Source organism: Peromyscus maniculatus, chromosome 3 (assembly GCF_049852395.1).
Source record: "Peromyscus maniculatus bairdii isolate BWxNUB_F1_BW_parent chromosome 3, HU_Pman_BW_mat_3.1, whole genome shotgun sequence".
NCBI lineage: Eukaryota > Metazoa > Chordata > Mammalia > Rodentia > Cricetidae > Peromyscus > Peromyscus maniculatus.
This window is the reverse complement of record NC_134854.1, coordinates 109,758,792-109,776,115: the sequence shown is the minus strand read 5'-3', so window position 1 is coordinate 109,776,115 and position 17,324 is coordinate 109,758,792.

Below are 17,324 nucleotides of genomic sequence, written 5' to 3'. Positions count from 1 at the left end.
TCAGCTCTTTGTTAGACCAATCAGGTGTTTTAGACAGGCAAAGTAAAACAGCTTCACACAGTTAAACAAATGCAACATAAAAGAATGCAACACATCTTTGCATCATTAAACAAAGGTTCCACAGAATAAATGGATGCAACACATCTTAAAATAATATTCCACAGCAATCCCATTCCATTCCCTGAACCCCTGCCTGAATAACATTCCTCATGCCCTGGGGAGCGGAGCAATCAACACACAGCAGAATAATATTCTTAAATGACCATTTTTGTCCCTTACCAGATTGAGGTTAGAATGAGCTGGCTTTCCTAGACCGAAAGTTTCAGAAGCCGCTATGGGGGGTTCCAAAGGAACAAGGTAACATTTTAATCTAGGACAATCTGTGCTGTTCCTCCCACACCATCAAGGCCCCAGAAATCTTGGCTAAGCCTGTGCGAGCACCAGTGACCAGGAAATGAGGCCACGGTATCACAGCCTGAGGGCTGGCAGGACGGTAGCATGGCCTCCAGGAACAGGAATGCTGCCCCCCCACACACACACACACACACACACTCTACTTCTGTGTGAGTGCACTCTCTGAGGGACTCCGGCAATCTGTAGCGTTAGATTTCCTTACCCAACTAGGAGCCCTGGCCTCCTCCAGCCTCCGTCCCAGCTTACAACGCCAATCATCAGGCCTGCAAAGTGGGTGCTCAGTCCTCCTGGAGCAGGCGCAGTCCTCACACCACATTTCCCCTACCGGCACCTCATAGGGCACTAGTTATCACCATTTACCCCATTCATCTTTTTTTAAAAGATTTATTTTTATCTGCGTGAGTGTTCGTGATACATATACGTCTGTGTATATGCAGGGACCTCTGTGTTCCTGGAAGACAGAGGACAACATCCATGACTTCCTGGGACATTGTCTGCCTTTCCCTGTGAGGCAGGGTCTCTCTAAACCTGAGCTAGGCTGAAAGCCAGGGAACCCCAGCCATCCTCCTGCCCCCACTCAGAGCTGGGGTTCAGGCTTTTAGGAGGATGCCCAGCTTATTGCGTAGATGCTGGGATCCAAACCCAAATCCCAGGATTACAGAGCAAGAGTTCTTAACTATCGAACCCTTTCTCCAGCCCTCATCCCCCCATTAAAAATGTTATTACAGCTCCTTTAGTTGGGGGTAGAAGGAGCACATGCCTCGGTGTATGTGGAAGGTCAGAGGACAGCCTGCTGGGTTCTCCTTTCACCGTGTGGGTCCTGGGGATAGAGCTAAGGTCGGCAGGTTTGGAGGCGAAGTGCGTTTACCCACTGGGCCATCTCACCAAGCCCTGTCATTGTGAACAGTGAGAATCCAGGCTCAGGACCTGACAGGGGAACCCCACTGACAGGGGAACCCCACTGACAGGGTTGAGGCTGGACCCCATGGAACTCCTGGTTCAGGGTCAGTGCTGGCTCCTAGGGAGCTGGGTTGTCCTGCCGTGGTGACAAGCATGGCTTCCTTCAGGGGGAGAGGGGGTGTAATTAGTGTGTCTAGGAGAGTCCAGATGCTTAGATGAAAGGAGGCGCAGTCTGTCATTACATGCCTTCTTCTTATCGTGGCTTTTGAAGCCTGTTTTGGTAGGACACGATGGTTGGTCCTGAGGTCTGGCCGGGGTGGCTGCCCTCATCCTAGGGGGGGGGGGGGGGTGGCTGCCCTCATCCTGGGGGGGGGTGGCTGCCCTCATCCTGGAGGGGGGGTGGCTGCCCTCATCCTGGGGGGGGTGGCTGCCCTCATCCTAGGGGGGGTGGCTGCCCTCATCCTGGGGGGGGGTGGCTGCCCTCACCCTGGGGGGTGGCTGCCCTCACCCTGGGGGGGGTGGCTGCCCTCACCCTGGGGGGTGGCTGCCCTCACCCTGGGGGGTGGTTGCCCTCATCCTGGGGGGGGGTGGCTGCCCTCATCCTGGGGGGGGGTGGCTGCCCTCATCCTGGGGGAGGTGGCTGCCCTCATCCTGGGGGGGTGGCTGCCCTCACCCTGGGGGGTGGTGGTTGCCCTCATCCTGGGGGGGGTGGTTGCCCTCATCCTGGGGGGGGGTGGCTGCCCTCATCCTGGGGGGGGTGGCTGCCCTCATCCTGGGGGGGTGGCTGCCCTCACCCTGGGTAGCCCTTGTGCTTCCTGGGCAGATTTTCCTTCAGGCAGCGGAGGGGTCTCTGGGAGGAAGCTGGCTGTCCTCACCCATTCTGAGCAGTTAGTGCGAGCTGTCTAGACTCCTCCACGCTCTCCTTGGGGAAGACTGTCTTGGGGGCCTCCCGTAGCATTGCTCCTTGAGAACGAAGGCTCCCGGGCAAGATGGCACCTGTTAGTGCACAGGTGTGGATCATTATTTTTAGAAGAACTGGTGTATCTTGTCACAACTGAGGAAACAAATGGTAGTGGGGGGGGTGAACTTCTCCCTCACAATTACAGGGCAGAGTGAGTCATTAGAGAATGATTCACCACGATCCCAGTGGCTTTACAAATAAATACACAGGGCCCGCATGACCTCCTGCTCTCACCCCCAAAGCCTCTGGGCATTAATAACAATAATATGTAACATGGATTTCTAAAGGTCTTATAAAAAAAAAAAAACCCAGAGCCTGATATTGGGGTGAAAGCTGAAAGATCAAAGAAGCAGAACAAGCCACAGCCACCACCTCTGACCTCATCAACTCCTCAGCCTGAAAGAGCTCCAGCCAGAAGGGCTTCAGCTGAAAGAGCCTCTAGCTGAAAGGGTCGCTTCTGCCGAAAAGCCCTTAGTTCCTGGCTCCTCACGCCTTATACACCTTTTTCTGCCCAGCCATTAAAGGCGAGTGTGCTTCCCAAGTGCTGGCATTAAAGGTGTGTGCCACCACTGTCTGGCTCTGTTTCTCTCCTAGACTGAGCCAATCTCATGTAGTCCAGGGTGGCTTTGAACTCAGAGAGATAAGGACAGATCTCTGCCTCCTGAGTGCTAGGACTAAAGGTGTGTGCCACCACTGCCTGGCCTCTATGTTTAATCTAGTGGCTTGTTCTATTCCCTGGTCTTCAGGCAGATTTTACTAGGGTACACAATATATTACCACAATAATAAAATAATAATAATACAGCACATTGCCACCCAGAAGACTATATCATCCAAACAGTGAGACCACTGTCTCTTTCTTCCATGGCAGGAAAGACATCCATGACTCTTGGCCCCCTGTCTGAGTCACTGTGGGCTGGAGTGGGTCACTGTAGCAAGTGGAGGGAAAACAGTCACTGGATTTCAGGAAGAGCCAGGCCCAGTCGGCCAATGGCAGGCGAGCACCTCAGGCTGACGGTAGCCCCCAGCCTTCTAGCCATGGCTGGAAGCTCTGAGGTATGAAGGAGGCTGAGGTGTGAGTAGAGCTTCATAAACGTGGGGTCTTCTCAGGGCGATGGGTGTGGCTACCCAGAATGCACTCTGTGTTCTCAAAGGTAGGACGGGCATTGCCACCCCAAATGCCCTTGTCTGCATCTTCCCAAAAGTGGAATGAAGACTGACACCCAGAATTCTCTGCATTCTGTCTGTGCTTACGAAAAGACGAATGAATTACCCAGATTCCAGGGAGGACTTTCTTGAATATTCCCCCTGCTGCCTTTTGCCCAATTTAAAATTCCATCTTTCACTCACCGTGCATCATTTATTCCATTCACTTAATTCTCAATGAAACCTGTTTGTTTTTTAAGACCTTTATTTTTTTTATATGTGTGAGTGTATGTGTATGTGTGAGTGCAGGTGTGGGCAGAGGCCAGCAGAGGGCGTTGGATCCTCCAGAGCTGGAGTTACAGGCCACTGGGAGCCACCAGACCTGGATGCCAGACAAGCAAAAGCTCTTAACCACCGAGTCATCTCTCTAGCCCTGATGTCTGATTTTTGAGAGCCTCTTCTGAGGTGCAGATTGGCCTCCCAGCAGCCATACTGAGTCCTCTTCCTAGGAACTAGCTGGGAGACCCACCTGCAAGGAACTGGATGGGGGTCTGTGTAAAGAGCTACATAAGCCTTCCTGCCTGGAAAGGGGCAGTGATGTCAGGGAGAGGTAAGCCTGCCAGGCCAAGGACAGAAAACCTGTTTTCCACACTTTGAAGTTGAATTGTTTCCTCTTCAAAAGATACATTCAAGTCTGAACTACTTCGTCCTATGGCCAGGTTTTCAAATAGAGTCCTAGCAGACGCAGCACAACAGACCATTTGGAGGTGGGGGTGGGGGTGGGGGCACACAGACCCCACCAGACCCAGAGGCATGTGTGGGTGGAGGCAGAGACCAGGGTAGTGTCAGGGAACTCCTGAGGCTGCTGGACAGGAAAAGAGGGTCCTCTCTAGAGCGTTGGTGGGGAGCACAGCCATGCCACCCCCTTGAGTTTGGAGTGCTATCTTCTAGAACTGTTAGAGGGCACATCTCATGTTTAAAGCCACCCATGCTGTGGCTCTGTTACAGCAAGTTGAGGAAACCCATGCATGAACACACACACACACACACACACACACACACACACACACACACTGCAAAAATGCTAGCTTCCATCTTGGGGTCCACAGATGAAATAAAGCAGGAGTCCTCTCACTCTCAGTTTCGTGGACGGATGGTTCTGAGGTCAGGTCAGGGAAGCAGCATGTCCATCTAACTAATAACTGTTGGGTCCATCCTACACTGGGGTTGGGAAGAGGAGCAGAACTCAGCTCTCAGGGAGGGGTGTTCCTAACTCAAAGGCAAGATGGACACAGGCCGAAGCCTGGAGTGGCCGATTCCACGGCCACCTTTGGGCTGAGGGCCAGACTTCTAAGTCTAAAGATTTCTCACCAAGTCAAAAAGGAAGTCAGCTACATGACACATTGCGGTGGTTGCGTGTCTTGAATGTTCCCCAAGGACCCATGCCTTAATGACTTGGCTACAGCCCATGGTGATGTTGCAAAGTGGTAAAGCCTCTAAGTGGAGGGTTCATTAGAGAAAGTTACATCATTGGGGTGTGTCATTGATGAGGATACTGGTACCCAGACCACCTCATCCTGTCTCCCTTTTGCTCCTGGACCATCATGAAGCAAATACCTTGTCGTTTGCCAGGCTGTACTCTCACCACAATGTGCTGTGACACCCACAATCCCAAAGCTACAGGGCCGAGCGAGCATGACTAGACTGAACCCTGAGAAACATCTTCCCTTATTGAGTTCGTGATCTTGGATATTTTGTCAGCGTGGTGGAACGCTGACTAATACAACTGACATTTAGGACGTTGTCTAGCTTGCATTTAAGTGCCTTCTACTTGCTTGTAATTTTCTTGCCTATGGATCACCCTCTTCGTTTGCTACTATATTTAGGGCACCTACTATACTAAAATATAAAATAATAACATTTTAATACTTCTATAGAAAATTAGAGGCTAGCTTGGGAAGAATTGCCATTATTTTCTGTGCCACACATTGAGCCAAGGCCACCACAAAAGGCAGCACAGCCTCAGAGGTGGACACTAAACACTCTCTCCTTAGAAAATTAATCTTTTAGTCTTTTCAGTTAATTTTTGTTTTATTAGGGCACGTTGTTTCAAACATCAAATTGATCTGGTAGAATGAAATATAATTTCCTGCCCCGCCTCTGCCTACTTCACATGTTCCTGGCCTGGGAGGCTGCCACTTTGAACTGCTATTTTCATGAGACTGCACATCTCCGTGTTTCTAACTAGTGTGAGAGCGGCTGTCTTCTACTTGAGCCACAGACTTCCTGTGGTGGTAGATGGGAATCTTTCTCTCTTCCACCATCTCGGTATCTTTACTTCCCGTCTGCTCCCCTCCATGTAATTATTACAGTCCAGGGCCAAGTCAGTGACCTCTGTTTATGTTGTCATTGCCTGGACAAACATTACTCACAGTCAAGCCTTCCCAATGGCCAGGTTTCCTACTTTACTTTTTGTTTTTATCTGTAGTTAATAATTGCCTTCTCCTTTATTGACTTACTTTTTTAGTACTTATTTTAACCTTCCAGAAGTCACTCAGAACAATTTACTATAAAAACTGTGAGAAACATGAACCTTTTCCCTTTATAATGCCCCCTTGTATTTTACTACAGCAATAGAAAGCTGCTTGACACAGCCTCTGTGTCTCTAGTGTTGCTACTGAAAGGCGATTCAGACTCCTCTTCTTTTTTATTCAGTATTCTTTCTCTCTGAAAGCTTGTAGGGTCTTCCTGATACCCTCACAGTTCTGAAACTGCATAACGGTATATCTTCATCTGTGTTTACTTTTTATCAACCTGCTGAGACTCAGGAGGCCCTGCGAGTCTGGAGAGCCATGTCCTTTGTTCTGGGAAATTGTCCTAAACTGTTGTTGATTTCCTGTCCTTGTCAATCTCTGCTCTCTTGGAAATTGCTTTTGGTTGGATTTGGGGCCTCTTGATTTCTTCTATCTGCCCTCTGATGTATGGATGTAGTCTCTCCTGCTTCCCATTTCTCTTTGTTGTATTTTCCAGAAAATCTCTTCCAATGTGGCGTCAAGTGTTTCTACTGAGTTCGCTTTTCTGCCATCATATCTTAACTTTATCAATTAGTCTGTGGTTGTCATGGTTATGTTCCTCACAACCGCCTATAAACCCAGTGCCAGGGAATCTGATGTCCTCTTCTGGTCTCCATGGATATCACACACACACACACACACACACACACACACACACACACACACACACACACACTGAAAATATTTTTCTATACAAAAGATTCAGTCTTATCCAGTCTTCTAACTTTCATTTTCCACTCCCCATTCTACTTTTCAGTTTCATCATTTTATACTTGTGAATCTTCTTATTCACCCTACCCTTGTGATTATTTTGTTTTTAAAATCACTTACATGTTAAGACAGTAGATATATTATATTCAGTCAGGTACCTTAAACCTGGAAGCCCTTGTAGCTAATTTCCAACTCCAATTATAGCCAACACTTATCAATTAATTTTTAATGATTTGTTTTTATTTTTGTGTGCCACATACCTGCAGGTGCCACTAGAAACCAGGAGAGGGCATCAGATTCCCTGGAACTGGAGTCACATGCAGTTGTGAGCCATCACGTGGGGGCTAGAACCTGAATCCAGGTCCTCTCCACTCTTAGCTGAGCCGTCTCCCCAGCCCTTCATCTTGTTTATTGATTATTGTCCAAGCAGTCATCCACTCACCATCCTAACCACTCAATCCTTATGCCAGTCTTAGGAGGAAAGCATCGTTATGATTCAGTAGGGAAGCCAAGGCAAGCAGAGGATGGATACTTGTACGAAATCTTCCATCTAGAAAAAAGGCCTTGGGGTTTGAGGCTGGGAATGTAGCCCACACCTACACCCCATTTGGTCTAAGAAGTGTTACTATTCTTTTTTCTTCTACAACTTTGTTACCAAAAGGCAAAGAACATGAAAGGATCCCCTTCAGTGCCTCTCGTCTATCAAATACCTTTGTTTAACAGAGCGGCTGTGTCCTGAGCGTCTGTGTGTCCGGAGCGGCTGTGTGTCCGGAGTGGCTGTGTGTCCGGAGCGGCTGTGTGTCCGGAGCTGCACCATTCCCATTCCACCCTCAGCATTTTTAGATGGTGGTTACTAATCACCATACTGGGCTGGCAAGACGGCTCAGTGAATAAAGGTTTTTGCTACCAAGCCTGGCAACCTGAGTTCAATCCCCAAAACCCACCTGGTGGGTGGAGAGGACAGACTCTGAAAATCTGTCTTCTCACCTCCACATTCATGCTGAGGTGGACATCCCCTTCCCATCTCACACAGTAAATAATTGTTTTTTTTTTTAATGGACATATTACCATGGAGGCTCAGATGTCTGGAGACATTTGCCAAAAGTTCTTCATTGAAGGAACGGGAGGGAACGAGATTCAAGATCAAGACCATGTGACTTCAAAGCCAAGGAGCCTCTGAACTATGCTCAGAATCTTGGGAAATGTCTATGAAAAAGTGCAGAGCAGAGTATGTTTCCACTCCCTGCCCAAACACTAAACATTTTGTGGCTCTTTACTCCGGTTTCCATCTGCAGGGATTCAACTCGACATGTTGGAGGAATTTCCTTTGTCTGTGTCCATACCAATAATCTTCCCTTTAACCCTTTCTAATAGTTCAATAGTTTAATTAAGTGCTGGTGTTCCCTCATTTTGATCTCTCATGTCACTCTCTGTTACTTTCCAGAAGAGTCTATTTTTCTTCTTTTCTGTTTTGCCTTTTTTTTTTAAGTTTTTTATTTTTATTTGTGTGTTGTGTGTCTGTGTCTCTGTCTGTCTGTATGTCTGGGTGAATTTATGCCATGTGTGTGCAGGTGTCCTTGGGGGCCAGAAGAGGGTGTTGGATCCCCTGGAGATAGGGTTACAGACACTAGTGAGCTACCCAACATAGGTGCTGGGAACCAAACTCAGATCCTCTGCAAGAGCACCGAGTGCATCCCAGGAACACATCTAGGTATCTCTGCTACTTTCAGTCACTGGCTGGGAGTTCCATGAAACAAATGTGTTGATGGATTTAGGGAACAGAGTGGGGCCCATGTTCCATCATACTGCCTGTGAGCAGAGATCCAAAAAATGCTTCTCGTGGGAGCCACACTTCCTCTGCTCTACACTTCCAAAAATACTGTATTTCAGCCTGACAATTTTTGTTGTTGTTGATAGTTGAGCAGAATATAGAATTCTAGATTCAAATTAGTGTTCCCTCAGAATCTTGAAGGGTTAAATCCATTGTCTTAGGTTGGACAGATTGCTTAGTGGTTAAGAGTATGTATTGCTCTTGCAGAGGACCCAACTTAAGTTTCCAGCATCCACACTGGATGGTTCACAACTGCCTATAATTCCAGCTCTAGGGCATCCAACCCACTCTTCTGGCCCCCCATACATGTGTGCATTTGCACACAGAGACTCATACATACAAATAACAAATAAAAATAAATATTTAAATCCACTGTCTTCTAGAATCCAGATTCTGATAAGATGTCTGGTATCAATCTGACTACCGAGTTTCAAAGAATATCTCTGTGTGTGTGTCTGTCTTTCTGTCTCTCTGCATCTAGATATACTCTACCTTTGAACTGTAGAAATGTGCTAAAGATGTGTAGAATGGGCAGCACTACATGAACTTCATGTGTGTGGGTGTGCGTGTGCAGGTGACACATGTGGAAGCCAGAGGACAATGCTGAGTGTCTGCTTTGTCACTCTTCACATCACCCACTTGCGACAAGGTTCCTCGCCCAACCGGGATCTTTCTGCTTTTTGACTAGACAGGTGGCTAGCAAGCCTCCGAGATCTTCCTGCCTCTGCTCCCCCCAACACTGTGGGTACAGATGTGTGTGCCCACACCCAGCTTTGACATGGATACTAAGGATGCAAATGTGGGTCCTCATGCCTCTGTTGCAGATACACTTACCCTCTTTATCTCACTGAGCCATCCCCCAGCCTGAAAACTGATTTTCCATCCCCAAGAAATCGCCTTCCATCACACATCTGGCACACTTCCTGTTTCCTTGCCGGGGACCTTAGCTGGATAACTGACTTTCTGGATGGATTCTTTAAGCCATTCATCTGTTCCCACGGGTCTCCCTGAGCCTTATGTTCTGGAACATCCTTTCGGCTTAATCTTTTAACTATTCTTCTAATCGTTCTTATTAATTTCCCTGCTGTCCCATCTATGGGCACTCTGCTCTTGTTTTTATCCGTGTCCTCGCAACATCTCAAACAATCCTAATTAAAGGCTTTGGATTCAGGTGTTTTGCTCCTGTGTTGGGGTGCCTCTTTCCACGCACTGGGTTTGAGCACCCCTGTCATTTCTCTCACGGGGTGTTGGGCTCCTCCCTGGGGATTGTCCCATCATCCATAATGACAGAGGATGGTTTGGGTCTTCCTCCCAAGCCATCACGGGGTTCCTTCCCTGGGTGTGTCTGTTTTTCTCCCCCGGGGCTCTCTTGTGATGGCTATGCTGGCCAGAGGACTGCAATGTTGGGGAGTAGGTAGGGAGCTTGCATTAAATTGCCAGCTCGAAGTTGGGGGTTCCCAAGTGTGCACACCAAGAGTTTTGCTCTCAAGGGCTCCAACCCTGGGAATCCTCTTGGCCTCTGATGTAAGTTCAGTGTCTCCTGAGAAGAGTCCTGCTGTGTGGGGGCCTGAAGGGACAGCTGGGCTTCCTGTAGACAGTTTCCTAGTGTGCTCTAAAGGTGAAGGGGAGGAGGACTTGGGATTAGTCCCTTCAGCTGGGCTCTGACACCTGCCTTCCTTCCTACCTGCCAGCTGTGCCCAGGTCTTGGAGCCTGGGACGGCATGGGGTGGGAGGAAGACGATGACTTCCTCCGTGCTGCTGTTTCCTTCTGAGTGTTCTGGAATATTTTGTCTCACCCTGTTCATTCATCTAACATATGTGTATGCGTGTGTAGGAGTGCTCACCCATGCATGCACAGGTGGAGGCCACAGGTGACACTGGGTGCCTATCTTTCTCACCCTTCCTCTTAGTTTTTGAGACATGGTCCCTCACTGAACCTGAGGTTTGCTGATTGGCTAGTCTGCCTGGCCAGCAAGCCTCTGAGATCCGTCTGTCTCCACCTCCCTAGAACTTGGGTTATGGACACATGCTGCCACACCTGGCTTTCATCCAGAAGAAAATAAACTCCCAGGTTCTGGGGAGATGAACTTTACCCACTGAGCTTCCTTCTCAGTCCCCACTCACCAAATATCGGACACTTTCTTTTCATCTATAAGAAATGTTATGAAGCCGGGTGGTGGTGGCACATGCCTATGATCCCAGCACTCAGGAGGCAGAGGCAGGCAGATCTCTGTGAGTTCAAGGCCAGCCTAGTCTATAGCGTGAGTTCCAGGAGAGCCAGGGCAGGTACATAGAGAAACCCTGTCTTGAGAAACTAAAAAAGAAAGAAAGAAAAGAAAAGAAAAGGACAAAGAAAGAAAGAAATGCTATGAAGCCAGACATACTGGCACATGCCTGTCATCCCGGCACTTGGGGGGGTGGGGTGGAGCAGGAGGATGAAGAGTTCAAGGTCATCTTTAGCTACATAGCAAGTTCAAGACTTACTTGAGTTACATGAGACCCTGTCTCAAACAAACAAACAAACAAAAACTCAAGGCAAAATAAAGACAGCCAAAAAAGAAAGAGAGCAAAGAATGTGTTGGATCCGCTCCCCTACCAATGCTCTCTTCCTCAGTTCTTCTACAGTACAAGTTTTTGGTTGGTTGGTTGGGTTTTTTTCTGTAATTTTCCTGGAATCTCGGGTATAAGGAAAGAACTGCATCCAGTCTGCCATACTGAACTCGACAGCCGGCTCCATCCACAGCACTTAGAATGAGACCCCTGCTGCCTGACACGTGACAGGAGCTCACAGCCCCTCAACACCGCACCCTCCATCCTCTCTGAAGTCAGCTGCTTCTCTCCGGCACTGTGGAGCACAGAGGGTAGTGCTCCCGGACACTGGGTTCAGACTGCCCTTCCATCCCCATTCCTAGACTCTCCTGTCAGCTGACTGTGCGTTCACTCCTGCTGTGGCATCACCTCCCACCCCACCCCCACCCCTCCATCGCTGTAAGACCTCAGCTCCTGGCCCTCACCGTCTCCAGCACCCAGAGACTCCAGTCTTCACCTTGTCTCTTCCTGTGATGGAGGCCCTCATGCTTACTCATTGCTGGGCCATACCCTTGATCTTGTCATTCCAACAGTACCAATTTCAACCACCCGTTCTGAGCATCCTGTGTAGTAATCACACTCCTGGGACCCAAACACCAGCAGTTCTGACCGGCTCTTCCAGCCTATTGGTTCTCCAGCATTCCTACGGCTTTGGTTCTTGCTCTGTGTCTTGCCTGGCGCCATTGGTAACGTTCCTTTGTGCTGTGATCGAACACCCGACACAGCAACACAGAAGGAAGAAGAGTTGATTTTGGTTTGTGATTTGAGGGGACACAGTCCACCATGCAGGGCAAGGAATAGAGGCAGGGGATCCACGGCCGTGTGAGAGTGTGGCAGGGACTTTTTCCTCACCCCTCTGTGGAACAGGAAACAGAGAGCAGGTAGGAAGTGGGCTATAGACCTTCCAGCAAGGCTTGCACAGTTTCCTCAACCTCCAAACAGCTCCAGCAGCCGCCAAAGATCAAAGGGTCAAGCACAGGAACCTGGGAGAGACATTTCATAGTCAAAACCTAACGATATTAAAGTCGGAGAGCCAATCGTATAACTTCTTCTAAAATGCCCCATTCTCTTTCCCTCTTCATAGTCAGTACTTCAGCAGAAAACAACAAAAAACCCAGTTCAGTCGAATGCTCACCTCCTGACCACACAAGCCATGTGAGGTGGGCGGCTCTAAGCGTGAAGACACACTGACTGGAATTTCACAAACCGGATTCTTTTGTGTTTGCTGAAGGCTCTTCTACACCCCGGAACACAACAGCTGCACCCCAGGAGTGTTCCTTGAACACGGGGGACTCTCGTGTGCACGTTCTTCTGCGTGTTCTCTGTGTCAGTGAGGTCAAGCACCTGCCGGTCAGGTCTGGTTGTCATTAGTGAACGTGGCCAGCAAAGCCGCTCACTGGATTTGTCTGTTCCTCTGTCAGCACTGGCAGCTTTCGGGAGTGTGTTGTCAGGGGCGTACGTGCTGTCAGGGGCGTACGTGTTGGGTAGCTATGTCTGTCTGGAACTGAACACTGTGTGGTGCCAGCTCTTCTGATTAGCCTTTGCTTCGTGCATCTCTTTCCATCCTTTCTCCTGCCCCATCGCACATGCTCAGTTTAGAAGTGAGTTTTTTTTGCAGATGCAGAGATCCACCGCCAAGCACTGGGCTGAGCTCCAGGAATCTCGTTGAAGAAAAGGAGGAAGGTACGAGTCAGGTGGGTCAAGGTCATCACAAGGGAAGCCACAGAAACAACTAACCCGCGCTCATAGGAGCTCACAGCCTCGGGACCGACAGCTAGGGAGCCTGCATGGGCCTGACCTAGGCCCTCTACACATGTGTGACAGTTCCGTAGCTTGGTCTATTTGTGATACTCCTGGCCATGGGGGCAGGGCTGTCCCTAATGCTTTGGCTGGCCTTTGGGACCCTATTCCTCATACTGAGTTGCCTTGCCCAGCCTTAATACAAGGGGAGGAGCTCAGTCCTACCTCAACTTGATCTGCCATGCTTTGTTGACACCCATGAGAGGCCTGCCCCTTTCTGAATAGAGACTGAGGAGGAGTGGATTGGGGGGGAGGGCAGAGGGGAGGTGTAGGGGAGGGGAGGGGAGGAGAGGAGGGAGAGAGAACTGTGGTCAGGATGTAAAATAAATGAATAAATGATTAATTTTTTAAAAAGTAACAAAAAACAAAACAAACAAAAAAAGTGAGTTTCTCTGGAGCTGGGAACGTGGTTCCAGGTTTCAGGGCTGCTCCTGCAGAGGATCCAGGTTTCCAATCCCCACATCAGGTTACTACAACCATCTGGATCTCCAGCTCCCTCTGATCTAATACCCTCTTCTGGCCTCCATGGGCACCTGCACACACCTATCTGTCTATCTATCTATCTATCTATCTATCTATCTATCTATCTATCTATCTATCTCGTAAAAATAAATTTCTTAAAAAAATAAGTAGGTTTCTTATCAAGTGACACCAAGTTAACCATTTAATTTTTTTTCTTTTTCAAATTATGTTTACTTATTTATAGCGTGTGAGAAGATGTCTGGTGCTTGCATGTGTGTGGGGGGGTGTACTCGTGCCCAGAGCGGGGGGGGGGGGGGGGGGGGGACACCAGCGTCCTGCTCTGTCACTCTTCTACCTTGGCCCCTCCCCTCCCCTCCCCCCTTTGCAAGGTTGTTGTTGTGTGTTGCTGTTTTGTTTTCTGCTGTAGAACTGTGGGTCACTCGCTTTCTTCCAGCATTTGAAGGATGCTGCCCCACTGCCCCCTCCGCCCCACCCCCATGTGCATGGCTCTGAGAGAGTCCTCTGCGCCTCCTACAGGATCCCTTTGCCTGTGGTGCTCCCCACCTCACCCCCCTTCAAGCTTTCCTCTTGAGTCTTGGTTTCCAGTGAGGCCGGCCTGCTATGCCATCTGCTGTGATTTTGCTTGGACTTGTTCATATTTTGATAGTGGTTTATCATTTAGGGGGTTCTGCGATTTCTGAACCCATGCTTTGAGATATCATATTATTTTTATGGCATGCTTGACCTCTGTCTCTTAAAATGTTCAGTGTCCAGTTCTCCCTGTTCATCAGTGACCTTTCCCATGCCTGCACCACCAGGGGGTCTTTCTCCACCTCTCTCCTCCTCCTCCTGTCTTCCACCTTCCCCAAGAGGGTGGGGGGCCTGTGGGGAAAGCCTGTGAGCTTTCCTGTGAGCGCTTATGCCTGGTGTTGGACCCCTGCTCTCCTAGGACCCAGCCCACACATGGCTGCTGGCGGTTGGTGATGCCTTGTGCTGGTTTCTTCTTAACCCCCTGCACCTGCTGCTTGCCTGCTGCCCCTGCTGCACCACAGTGACGTGGTTAGTGAGCTGCAGCTCTGCCCACCAAGTTCTCTCCCTTTTTGGAATTCAGGTAGCTAATTGCCTTGTGGCATCGACTCTCTATTCCAGGAAGAAAAAAAAAAAAAAAAAAAAAAAACAAAGAAAAAAAAAACCTGTGGCTATATGATAGTTTAGGGTGTGATAATTTTTTGCCATTTTTGTTTTGTTTTGATGTTTTTTAGTTTTTGTTTTGAGACAGGGATTTGGGTTACTTTGCTGACTTCCAACTCCCTAAGTAACCCTGCCTGACCTTGAACTTCTGCCTCCACCTCCCAAGTGCTGGGATTATGGGCATGCACCACCACACCCGGGTTCTGGGTGCTGGGGATACAGCCCAGAGTGCCACCTATGCTGGTCAAGCTCCTGAGCAACTGAGGAGCAACCTGGCTCCCATCCTCTACTTCTTACGTGGAAGTGGCATCTCCTCTGCAGACCACTATAAATTCACGACCCCAGGCAACCTTGATCTGTCTCCCTGAGTGACCACTCTCCAGCCCTTCTGGACCGTGGTTATAATGCCCCTTCTCCTCCTGCAAACTCACTGTCAGCAGACAGATCAAAAGGACCCTTCACCACCCCTGCCAGGACACCCACCCACCTTGTGTGTGCCTGCCTCCTCCTGGCCTGGGATGAATGGCCACCCTCTGAGGGGAGGCCAGCAGCCTTGTTTCTGTCCCTCACCTTCCTCAGGACATGCTCGCCAAACCCCAACCTTGTTGTCGCTTTCTCACATTTTCTGGATCATTCACATCAGCTAATATTTATAAAATATCTTCAATCAAAAAATAACAGATGTCGCTTTCTTATCTTCCTTAGCTGTTGTTTTCCATACACCTATAGCAAAGCCCCTAAAAGAGTCGCCTGTCCACAGTCCTTCCTTTGTTTCTTGAATTCAATCCAGCCTGGCTAAACTCAGCCCTCTGACTCACAGAAAGAACTGCCTTTGAACAGACAAGCAGTGCCCCAGAGTTGCTAAATCTGAATTTAGTTCGCAGTCCTCACTTACGTTGGCTATACAGCTGTTCACCCAGACAGCCCTAGTTTATATCCATGTCCTTGCATAATTAAGAGTGCCTTCTTTTGATCTCAGAAGTGTCACATGTTGTAGGAAGTATATTGTCACTCACTGTCCCCAGCAAGTGATACAGTTGATTGATTGATTGACTGACTGGTTTTGCATGGGGGGTGCATATGTGCCACAGTATGTGTGTGGAAGTCAGAAAACTTGGGGGAATTGGTTCATCCCTTCTACCGTGTGGGTCGAGGGGATTGAACTTGGGCTCAGCGGAAACAGCTTTACCCACTGAACCATCTTACCCATGCAGCTCTCTCTTCCTCAACACATCGCCTTCCACTTTTCAGCCTCTGGACACCGCTTCCTTGCCCTCTCCTCATCACTAAAGCCATATAGACTAATGGTGAAGGATGTGCCTCCTCCAGCCTCAGCCTTTGGCTGGCATTCGCTGCTACGCTTAGTTCTGTGATTCCACGGTTAACATATTTGCCAGCCACCACCACAACAGCAATACACAGCAAAGAGTCTTAAAATTCCAGTGACTTACGATCATAGTAATTGGTTTCTGCATGCTGGGCAGGCTGGGCAGGCTAAGCAGGTTGATGTGCAGGCCATGGCTCGGGCTCAGGGCTGCCCTGCATGTCCCAGGTTGGATGGTCCTCGATTATACTGCTCTGCACACTCCCAGTTCTTTCTCATCATGTCACAGCGTCCTCACACCTGTGCTTTGCCACACCCTCTAACACGCACACTTTCCCCTCAGATACCTGTGTGGCCCACCTCCATGCCTCCTTCACTGACTAGGTGAGGATAGGTTGTGTGTCAGCTGCTTTTCTAGACAAAGTACATTACAGAAGCAGTTTAGGGAGGAAAGGTTGACTTTGACTCACAGTTCAGAGGGCACAATCCATCGTGATGGAGAGCACACAGAAGCTGGGGTGCTAAGCTTATAGCAAGCTTGGTTTGCTTGAATCTTGCAGATAAGGGAGCAGAGGTCAGAACAGAAGTGGGGCTGGCCTCTAACCCTCAAAGGCCCCCCTTCAATGACCCACCTCTGGCAGCCAGGCCTCCTGCCCCAAAGGTTCCGCAAAAGAGTACCACCTGCAAGGGACTACATGATCAAATATACAATGTCGGGGACATTGCACACCCAAACTGTGACGGTTTGATTCAGAGGCTAACTTATTTGTGCACAGTTTGGCTAATGTTAATGATTGACTATTATCTAATTATTGTCCAGCCATAACCAGCTCCTTACATAGTGGATTATACCTGTCTTTACAGTTACACTATTGACTTCTTAGTCTCTTAGGGGTGACAGTGTAGCTCCAAAATGTTTTCAAGTTACTAAATCAAGTTTTGGTGAAAAGCAAGGCAAGCATAACTTGTTACCTTGCAAAATTCAAGGTAGAGATTCTCAGTCAACTTGTCTCCGGGGAAGAAATATCCATCTGGTAGGTGGAATGAGAGAAAAGTGGAGATGCCACCCAAGGAACCATCTGCTGACAGGTCATTAGCTACAGAGTGGCCTCTGTGCTCTCTTTCCAAACCATTCCAGGTAGGCAGTGTGTGAGAGGCCTCTCCGAGCTTTACATTCGGTGCTGGTGAGCTAGCTCAGCAGGGAAAGGGACTTGCTGCCAGCCTGGTGGTGTGATTTGATCCCCAGAACCCACACAATAGAAAGGGTCAATCCCCACAAGTTGTTCCCTGACTTACATATACGCCATGACGCAGACACATGCATGCATGTTCATGTGCACACACACAACATAAATGTGAACAGTTTTTAACTTGTATAATTTATATTTTCGTAATAATGACATTTAATCCTATTGCCATTCAT